Below are 9,179 nucleotides of genomic sequence, written 5' to 3'. Positions count from 1 at the left end.
GATCACATCTCTTGAAATGTGAACCCCTTTTAGAGTGAAAAAAGATTTGATCTCTCTCCACATGAGGAATCAAATCTTTTGAGATGGAAACCTTTTTTAGAGTGAAAAGAGATTTAATCCCTCTAGACACTTTATAGATTCCGAGTGACATTTTGACTTCATCAAAATAACATAAAATTTAAATTAAATTTTAAAAAATATAATAAAATTAATAAAAGAACATAAAATTAATAATTATAATTATAACTATGTATAATTAATAATTAAATCAATTTAGATCCAACCTGGATCTTCTAAGTGTATAGAGAAATTAAATCTTTATGCAAACCCCTTTAAGAAAGAAAAAACATTAAATCTTTATAAACATTGAGTAAATACAAAATTAAAATAAATCTAAATTAAATTTATATATAATCATTCCATAACCACTCTTAATAACCATAATCATAACCATGATCAAGCAACATAAACTAGAGTCAATTATATCAATCATAACTAACCGAACTATAGCCACATAAACTATAGTGAATTATATCGATCATAACGAACCCAACCATATCAATAAATATCATTAATATACATTACCTCATTTATACACTTAAATCAATACATGAAATGACACCAATCTACTTATATAATCAGATTTACTCTACTTATATCAATCAGATTTATTTACTAGATATACGGAATACTTTTCTTCATTTCAAATATGAATTGAATTTAAAATACTTCTCAATCTTAAACATTATACAAGTCGAAGTCAAAATCGTCCAACGACAAGTCGGGGTCAAAATTGTCGTAATATGTTATTACGCACTTTTGTGAACTGCAATTTCACTTCTACTTTTATAAAGTGGGTTGGGTTCAGCCAAAGACTTGCAAGTCAATTAAAACGAGAACGTGCCTCGTGGTCTCAACCCTAGCACAAAGAGGGGCCCAGCAAGATTTGTTCCATCACATGAATATTGGAATTGCGTCTTAAGTCTTCAGAGCCATTCCCGTACTATTATTATTTCTCCAATCCTGGATACGACGAGCCTTATATATTCCATGTTATTGCGTCTAAGTCTTCTTTTTCGGAGTCATATTCCCGTGTTATTCCTTACATATTCAAAGTCATTGCCGTGTTATTCCTCTTGCATTCCTCAGTACGTCGAGATTTTTCTTCATCTTCGCGTCATTCCGTGTTATTCCTCTTTCATTCCTTTAACGTAAAATTTCCATGGATCTTATCCAGAGCATTGAAATCACGAGTTCACTGTTCAGAATTTTACAAACCAAACTTCCGTGTTCATAAGTTCACTGTTAAGAATTTTACAATAAAAAACGCATTCATTCAATGTTCTTACCAAGATTTCCGAATCCTGCTCGGAGGTAACAATACGCTTTCCTTCAACTGCATTGAGTGGTAAGATTTGAAAGCGCCTTTCTAATCAATGTTTGTCGCTCACTTGATTTTGTGTTAATATCCATCTTCTATTTATTTATTTCGGAGAATCAATATATCTCCACTCAGAGAAACGATTCATGATGGTAATACCACGGCGCAGCGTCCTCCTGATAGCCTTCATCTCCCACTTCATACCACACATTCCTGCAAAATCCAATGAGGATGATCAAGATACCACTTTCATCTTCGACGGATTTAATGGAAGCCACTTGATTTTGGAAGCGGATGCTTCAGTCATCGGCTCCAAATCCGTCCTCGCCCTCACAAACCATTCGCATTTCATGCTCGGCCGTGCGCTCTATTCAATTCCCGTGAAGATGAAAAGCAACGAGACGCTTTCCTCCTTTAGCACTACCTTTGTTTTCTCCATGGTGCGTCCTCCCTCTGCCGAAGCCGGAAACGGAATAGCCTTCATCATGATGCCTCACACATGTCCCATCGGCGCTCTGCCGTCCCAGTATCTGGGCTTGCTTAACCTCACCAGTAACGGGCAGCCATACAATCACTTATTCGCAGTGGAGTTCGATACGATCACGAGTGTGGAATTCGATGACCCCAACGACAACCACGTGGGTGTAAACATCAACAGCCTCATCTCGGTGCAGACCAAGTCGGCCGGATATTGGAATGGGGAGGACAGCTTCCATGAATTGAGCCTCAAGAGTGGACAGAACATACAGGTCTGGATCGATTACAATCATTCTCAACGCCGCCTTAACGTTAGCATCATGTTGGCCGGCTCACCGAGACCGCAAAAGCCGCTGATATCTCTGAAAATCGATCTCGGCAACATTCTGCAAGAGAAAATGTTCGTTGGCTTTGCGGCGTCCACGGGGAACTTTATGGAAGATCATTACATTCTAGCGTGGAGCTTCGCCACCCAAGGCGTGGCGCCGCCACTCAGTCTATCGCGTCTCCCTTGTTTTGCTAACATGTATTCCAAACGTCCGGGCCGGGGAATCATAGCCAGCGTCACCGTGGCCACCCTGCTTCTCTTATCGCTGGCAGTTGCAGCCATGTTTTTCATAAGAGCGAAGTATGGAGAAAGGGTGGAAGAATGGGAGATGGAGTACTGGCCCCATAGACTCACTTACAAGGAATTGAGCATCGCCACTAGTGGATTCCGGGACGAAAACATTTTGGGGCAAGGGGGTTTCGGGAAAGTATATAAGGGCGTTCTCCCCAGCAGCGGCCAAGCGGTCGCAGTGAAGTGCATAACGAAAGAGCTCGCCGAGGGAATGAAGTGTTTCGTTTCAGAGATCTCGAGCATGGGTCGCCTACAGCACCGGAACCTGGTTCATCTCCGGGGTTGGTGCCGGAGGCAGAAGCAATTATTCATCATTTACGACTACATGCCCAATGGCAGCCTGGATAAACTCATCCCTGGGAATTCTACAACAGTCCTGCCGTGGCATCGGCGATACGTGATTCTGAAGGGCGTGGCCGCTGGGATTCTGTATCTGCACGAGCAATGGGAGAAGAGGGTCATCCACAGAGACATCAAGTCGAGCAACGTGCTGCTGGATTCAGAGCTCAATGGGCGGCTGGGAGACTTTGGCCTCGCTCGGCTGTATGATCACAGTGAGAATTCGCAGACTACTCATATTGTGGGAACGTTGGGGTACATAGCACCGGAGCTGATACACACGGGGAAGGCTACGCCGAGCTCTGACGTATTCAGCTTCGGGATTCTGATGTTGGAGGTGGCTTGCGGGAGGAGGCCCGTGGATCCGTTGAAGGACGCGGAGCAGATGATTTTGGTGGAGTGGGCGTGGGGACTTTACGAGGGGGGGAGGCTGCTGGAGGCATCGGATCCAAAGCTGGAGAAGGATGGATATGATGTGTGCGAGATGGAGAAGGTGCTGAAGTTGGGGTTGTTGTGTTCTCACCCAGATCCGGAGAGCAGGCTGGGCATGCGCCATATTTGCCAAATACTAGAAGGCGAAGCTCCTCTTCCTGACATCCGCAAAGCTTCTTTCAACGCGAGTCGTAATTCCAGAGGTTGCTTTAAATATATAGGCGATAAGTCTGCGGAGGAAACGTCCAGCAGAAGCCGTTCAGAAAGAATACTCAGTTACACTTTCAATAATCCTCGAGATCCTTCGAGGTCAAATTAATAGGTGTGATCACCGGTAAGCTTTTGCAGGGGTGATAGGTTCCACCCAATAATGGAAGTTTATTCGATGCCCGTATAGACCTGGTTAGTGGGATGATAGGTTCCACCCAATACTGGAAGTTTATTCGATGCCCGTATAGACCTGGTTAGTTTGGTGACGGGGATGCAAGGAGTAGGATTATCCATGACCAAATGATACGGTACTTTTATTTACTTTGTTGTAGGATCCATTTGCACATTGATATCTCTTCCCACCATATATGTAAATACATATTTCATGTGAGTGCGAGTATAAAATAATCAGCCTTTACGAGTTATACTCTTGGTTTCTTTTAATATTACCTTTTCTTTTCTGGTATCTTAATCTATCACAACCTCGGAGTTCCCCAGTACTTGTAGATGATTAAAACCATGAGATGCGTGAAAATGTAATAAAATAAACCGTGTAGAGAATTATACCTTTATATTGGAGCCATACTTGGGTGTGTACTTAATGTGGAAGTAATGGTTTTGGTTGAGAAAGAAAACAACTTCAATTACATATTTCGTTGGATGCCCCTAACTAGCCTGGTCTAAAAACCCCAAGAAGTATTAAAATCAAGAATGGGCATAACATGAACCTTATTCTTTTACCTTTTGGGTGAGCATCTCATTCCTTCATGAGCTTCTCCATTAGCTCAACAATTACCTCAACAAAAATTAGTTTATCTTGAAAAAATGCCATGTTGCATTCCCACCAATGAAAGTAAAAAAGCTAGCAAGGGAAAGAGCCTTAGCTTCTTATCTCTACATCCATCAACCATGATTGGGCACTCCAGTCCAAATCGTTACCATTCCAAATAGCCTTTGGCTTAAATTTAAGTGCTAACTAGCTCTAGGTTAGGTTAGGATAAGAACATGATATAAAAAGATGACTAAATGATTTCTCCTCCTACCTACACAAACAACATTTGTCGGTACATGACCATCCTCTCTTTATCCCATTATCCTAAGTTAGAAGCTTATTACTAAGTGCAAGTTACATAACAATTTTGGATTTTAATAAGCCATGCAACTTCCATATGTGCTCCCACCACCAATTTTGTTGACCCTGTACATTTTCCTCCACAAGAACCTTGTATCTTGGCTTGGCTATGTAGTCAGTTGAAATGGAATTTTTAGACCATACTAGGACATCTTGGTCCTATTCACTTAATTTGATGTGGTTCAACCATGGAAGGTTCACACAATTATGTCAATATTCTACAAGAGATCCTATTAAATATAAATCTTCCTCTAATTTCCAATTACATCTACCAAAATTGTGACCCCTTCATTCCGAGCATCTCACCATGAGAAAATACTTTATTCATGAAGTTGATCCACTAATTCCTTAGAAAACTTGAAATGATTTCCTACACCTACCCAAGGATCCTTCTTGATTCTTACCTTACTACTATCACCTATCTTTTGTACTTCCCGCCTTTTGATAACAAGAAAAGCCTCCAATAGAGATTTCCATACCACAAAGCCATTTTTGGTTGATTTTTGAGGGCTTCGAAACCATTCATCAAAGGAGGATCCTTCCATATACTTTTACCTCATTATACTACCCCAAAGAGAAGTATTATATCTAAGCATCTAGATATTTTTACCTACAAGAGTTGTGTTAAATCGAGTTTGGTTCTCCATTCCCCATCCTCCCAAGCATTTTGGTTGAGCCAACATCGACCACTTAACTGAGGGAATACCTCCTTGCTCCCATCCTCTATACCATAAGAAAGTGAAATCTCTTTTTCTAAATCCTTACTAGAATGCCTTTTGGAATCTTGGTTATGGATGTCAAAAAAGCATGAATGGTTTGAAGAATAAATTTTAAGAGAACCAACCTTCCTCCTCTAGAAATTCATTGATTGACCCACAAAGAGATTTGAGCCTTGACCTTCTCAACCATCCATAACCATTCCTTATAGTTGCAAGAGTTTAGCTTTAAGTGAAATCAAAGATATTTGAAATCTTCATCAATACTATGTTTGGAAAATGGTAGAGTTTCATTGAGGGGTATTAATTGATCCTCCTCTAGAAAATAAAAGTCTTACACATCAAGTTTTCCAATTTGTCTCCATCCTTGTTGCTTCACAGAATAGGTTCAGAATACATAATACCCTAAAATTCCTAAGTTGATCCTACACCAAAGTGTAGAACATCATCAATAAACAATAAACATAAATTCTAAGGGAGTGATATTTAATCCATTTATCTTGTCGTTGTTCCTAACATTGATAATCAACTTACTCAATCCTTCTCCTATTAGAACGAGCAGAGAGGGGCGAATGGGGAATCACTGCATTAGCCCTCTAGTGGCCTCGAAGAAACCAAAGGACAATCTATTTATAAGAGCAATGAAATTAGCTAATTGGGCACAACCCAATATCTAATTCACCAATGCTAGACTTATTCACATTTGGATTAGAATAAGTTTGATAAAGGTCCCTATAATCTTATCATAAGCTTTGTAAAGGTCTAGTTTCATATTCACAGAGGGAATTTCTAAAGATTTGATACAGTGAAGAGCTTCTTGGGCTATAGAAACAACATCATAGATTTAATGCTTGAATATAAAGCCAAATTGTTCCTCCAAGATGGCAGCATCAAGAATAGGCTTCAAACGATTTGTTATGATTTTGGATATCACCTTATACACCACATTGTAGCATGAAAATGACCTAAAATCATCAAAGGTTTACTATTTTTTCTTCTTTGGAATAATGTGAAGAAATGTGGAGTTTGCAGTGCCTAGAATTTTCCCTCTCTTCTTATATTCTTGAACCATTTTAAGAAGATCCGATTTTAGGAGCTTACAATAGCCTAAAATTAATTCCATAATAAACCCATCATGGCCTAGGCTCTTGCCTCTCTTCATGGATAAACGAGTATATTGAATATTCTTCTTTGATATCTCTACTTGCATAGACTCATTCATTGTTTCATTGATCACCTTTGGAAAAATCCTAAGCATAGTAAGTATCTCTTTGATGAGACATCCTATTGGGTCTTGGAATATGTAAGTGAAATTAACTCTACCTACATCATCTTTCTCTTCAAAATTATCTCTCTCCATATTTCTTAGAAATTTCTCAAATGGTGTTTCTAATCATTCAAAAGGAAGCATAGTTATGGAAAAAACTTGTGTTCTTGTCCAACTAGTCAACCATGTAGCTTTACACTTCAATCTCCACTTATCCTCTTAAATGGCTAATATCTAATGTCACTTGATTGTTAGAAGTTTTAATATCTCCACCTCCTCATCTGAAAATATACATGTTGCATTCGAGGTATCGATGGAGGAAACTTTGAGCTTAGTCTCCTTGAGGAATGCATCATATTTTTTATTAAAAATTTCATCCGAGTTATTCGTAACCTCCTTGATCATATGTAAAATTTCTTAGAACTATTGTATTTACAAAAAACCTATGTTATTTGATGGATTCTTCGAAACTAAGACAACTAGCTCCCTGTAATCTTCCTCTACTAACCAAACATGGTTGAAATTCAATGGAGAGGGGGATTTATTGTCCTTGGGGTTGAGCTCAAATTGGATGGCATATGATCTCACAAACCCCCAAGACCAACTTGAGACCTCAATTTCTATGGACCACCATGTAAAGCCTTTGAGACTAAGAACATGTCTAATCACTTTGGCACACTTTCCTCTCTCTTCCTCCTATTCCTCTAGGTAGGCATAATTTTGGGTAATTCTAGGTCCACCACATGGAGCAATTCTATAAGATGTGAGAAAAACCCTTTAAGAGCATCTTGATGTGGGTGATATCCAAAAATATCTCTTTAGAAAAGGGTGACATTTAGCACTGCCCCATATATATATATATATATATATATATATATATATATATATATATATATATATATATATATATATATATATATATATATATATATATATATATATATATATATATATATATATATCTATATTCCCCTATGAGAAATCGAGATGAAGCCATATTTTTCGTAGAAAGGTTTATTGTTGCATACAACCCATAAAAATTAACAATTTTGAAAGATGAATCATAATATATGGATTGTACCTCTATTATAATTGCTGAGTTTTTCATGACAGATGATAAAATCTTAATATTTGGACCACATTGCATGATAAGTCCCCTTGATAGATCGTTAGAACCCAATGCGAGAAAGGGCCACTATTTTAAATAAGAATAAAGAGATTCTACCACCTTTGACCCTAAGCACATTGTAAAATGTAAGAGAATGACGTCGAGAGAATAATCCTTCAACATCCTTTTAAGGACTAATACCTTAGGGCCACCTCCAACCCCATGGATATTGAATGACAACAAGATAATGGGAGACTCGAAAAGTGGGCATTCCCTACTCTAAGGGCCCTAATAATGGTGGATTTCTTGCCCACCCTTATATCCTTTTTCACTTATATCTAGGTCAGGGAAATGACTTGATAAGCCACAGATGATTCCAAATCTATTCCCTTATCAAAAGCATCAGTGTCCTTTGACTTCACACAAGAATGGAGAAAATACCTAAAGACATGGTGGAAGCTCTCCAAGTTTTTACCTTCTAAATATAAAGATTCATTGTGTGATACTACACTAATCTTACTCTTCCCCATAGAGATTCATTGACAGAGGGTCATAATACGAGGAAGGACATGCTCAGGTATCATAGATGAGGGAATCGAGAGAGGGAGCATTTTTAGCTACAAGGAGGTCAATTTAAATGCATGCATGGATAGGGGTGGGAATTAACATCACCTTCATCTAACAAAACCATAAAAATAGTCTCATTGAAGAACCCTACATTCCCATCAAAAGGAACACGAGGGATATACTTCTTACTAGTAGGAGAAGTTTGTTGTGACTCCTTAAGTTTCTCCTTTCCTTCCTTGGGCTACCTAGCAACTTGGGTTCCTTCCATCCACTATGTGACTTACCATTTAGTATTCATTCAGCTAATCAAAATTTAGCTCCATGTCCTTGAACTCCTTAGCTTTCTAGATCTTTCAAAATAGAAGTTTTAGTCTTGAAGGGAAATGAGACAAAGCAAGAGTATAACCTACTATATCAAAGTTAAAGAAGTAGAATTGAGTCTTCTAGTAATCAATTCATTGCATCCATTAGAAACATGTGAATACTAATTCCACTTCTACAAGTGGAGCTTCCTTTGTGTCAACCTCGATCTACACCTAGGCCCATATCCTATCCAACTTATAACCTCAAACTCCTCCAAGCAAAAAAACATGTGAATTTTTCAACCTGTGGTTTCCAATTTTTCTTCTTACCATAAGTTCATTAGAAAGACTATTAGAATCACATAGACTAGCATGGAGATGATAGGTTCTCTCCTAGGATCAAAATTCAATTTCCATTCCTTCATAAGGAGGCTAGTAGGGCAACAACTCCAATACCTTTGTAAAATTGTTTGGGTCCTCTATTTACTTGAAAAAAGGAATAGATCCACCCCAGAATAGGAGGTGGAATGATAGGAAACATCCTAAAACAAGAATCTAAGAGGATTTTAACCATTGTATCATACTTTCCACCCCGTAGAAAAAAATCCAAATAAAAATTTAACCTTTGT

General features: G+C 38.4%; 1 pseudogene; it reads left to right on the top strand.

The window, feature by feature from the left end:
* The first annotated feature begins 1,530 nt into the window (after positions 1 to 1,530).
* Positions 1,531 to 3,634, top strand: LOC149160391 (L-type lectin-domain containing receptor kinase IV.2 pseudogene; annotated as a pseudogene).
* Positions 3,635 to 9,179: the final 5,545 nt, after the last annotated feature.

Source organism: Pinus tabuliformis, chromosome 5_2 (genome assembly GCF_031772625.1).
Source record: "Pinus tabuliformis cultivar Carrire ecotype Pingquan chromosome 5_2, CPIR1, whole genome shotgun sequence".
NCBI lineage: Eukaryota > Viridiplantae > Streptophyta > Pinopsida > Pinales > Pinaceae > Pinus > Pinus tabuliformis.
Note: the sequence above shows the minus strand (reverse complement) of the source record. Positions and strands in the feature narration are given on the sequence as shown.